We start from the raw sequence: 1,915 nt of genomic DNA on the forward strand, positions 1-1,915 counted from the left end.
TCCTACCCTCTCCCTCTCTGCACAACATGGGAACCCCGGAGGCTGAGAGGAGTTTTGGATTGCGTCCCCTCTAACCCCGGTCAGCATAAGCCCAGGGTGAAGAAGGGATTATTCCAAGGTCACACAGGAGCTGGGTAGGATTCAGACCCCCAACCCACAGTTCTTTTCACCAAATGCTGCTGCTGCATCCCTTCCATTTTGAGGGACCACAAGACAACACCTTACCCCACCTGATTAAGCACAGCTGGAGGACTGTGTGGAGGGGCCCCTGATACGAGTCATCCCCTCCTGACCTGGGGGTGAGCAGACCCTAGGGCCTCATCTCTCAGCCCATCCAGTCCCCACGTTTCCACTTCTGATGAAGATCTGCCTTTGAACAGATGAGGAAGGGAGCGCTGGAGAGGGCAAGGGATTCCCCCCACCCCAGAGGGCTGCACACCCATGCCCACCTTGCCAGGGTGTGGCTTGTGGACAACCCAAGGCCAGGTGTGGGGTCTTCACAAGGAATTCAGCTCTGGTTTGGGCCACTGCAATCTCAGGTTTGCCTTGAAGGACATACGCTTTGAGGACATGCTCTCAGGAGCCTGGTCTGAGGGAACACAGACATGAAGACCCCTTCGATTTTCCCGACTGCCCCACAGTATGCATAGGCAGGAACCGTTACTCCAATGCAAAGACTGGGAAGCCAAGGTGTGTCTGAGTTCCCCATGGCCACCCCTAGTTCTGCCTCACTCGTGCCCCACCTGCTGCCCATGGCCCCCCGCAGGTCTGGGGGCAGCAGCCAGGTCTGGCGTCCAGGCGCTCCGAACCTCAGGGAGCCCCGAAGGGTTTATGGGGCTCCTAATGAATGGGCCTGTTGAGCTCAGAGGGGGCCGGGCCCGAGTAAACATGACTGGGTCTGAGCTGCCATTCTCCCCCTGCCTCCTTCTTCAGGACCCAGGACGAAAATACGACTTCCTGTCCCTGGAGCTGAGGGCTAGACTCGCCCCTCAGAGCCCTGGGCTGGGGCCCACAGGAGGAGCACAGCCTGGCCTGCACGGGCAGCCCCCAAGGTTGCGGGGGAGACGGGACCTCAGGTTTTCAGAGTCACAGGTCTGCATCCAGGACCCGAGTGCTTGGGCACTTTATGGGGCCCCTTCAAGCCCTGAACTGTCCATCTGTTAATGACAGACTGGGAAACTGAGGCCATGAATAGGAAGGGGATCCACAGGTCAGGACAGAACAGGCACTGAGCCCCAGCCTCTTGCTTCTCTGGCCAGTGAGGATGGGAGCAGCGGGAAGAGCAGGGGGCGTGTGTGGGCTCAGAGGAGGGAGAGGCTCCGTGGGGGGAGGCTCAGGGCAGTGGGAAGCTTTACAGAGGGCAAAGGAGGTCTTCCCCCTTGGACACGGCTGCCCACTGACCTGTAAAGCTGAAGTCTGCCCCCCCTCCATTGGCCCTGGTCACAGAATGGGTCCTACATGTCCTGTGATACCCCTTGGAGCCAGACACTTGGGAGTAGCCCAGGCCAGGGGCAGGAGCCTTGTTAAGTGCTATTTGTCATAGTCTCGCTATATGGCCCTGTCCAGCCCAGTCTACTCTCTAAGCCTCATTTTCCCTACCTGAAGGCCAGGTATTGGCAAGTTCCCTGCCCCTCTTTCCAGCTTGTGAACTAGAAAGTACTTTGGAAACTATAAAGAGTGCTACCCTCCCCAGGAGCCTGGGAGACCTGGGGAGAGGTCGCCCCTGAGTGCGGGGGCCCTAGGAACATGCCCCAGCCACTGGGTGGTTCCAGGCCAGCCGCCTCACATGTTAAGCACTGGGGGCTGTGGCTGGAATGTGTGGAGAGGCAGCTGCCACGTGAATCATTACACCTCATCAGGCTGAGCCTGGGACTTCCAGACTCAAACCAGCTCAGACTGGGCTCTGGCAGAAGGG

Source organism: Eubalaena glacialis, chromosome 7 (assembly GCF_028564815.1).
Source record: "Eubalaena glacialis isolate mEubGla1 chromosome 7, mEubGla1.1.hap2.+ XY, whole genome shotgun sequence".
Lineage (NCBI taxonomy): Eukaryota > Metazoa > Chordata > Mammalia > Artiodactyla > Balaenidae > Eubalaena > Eubalaena glacialis.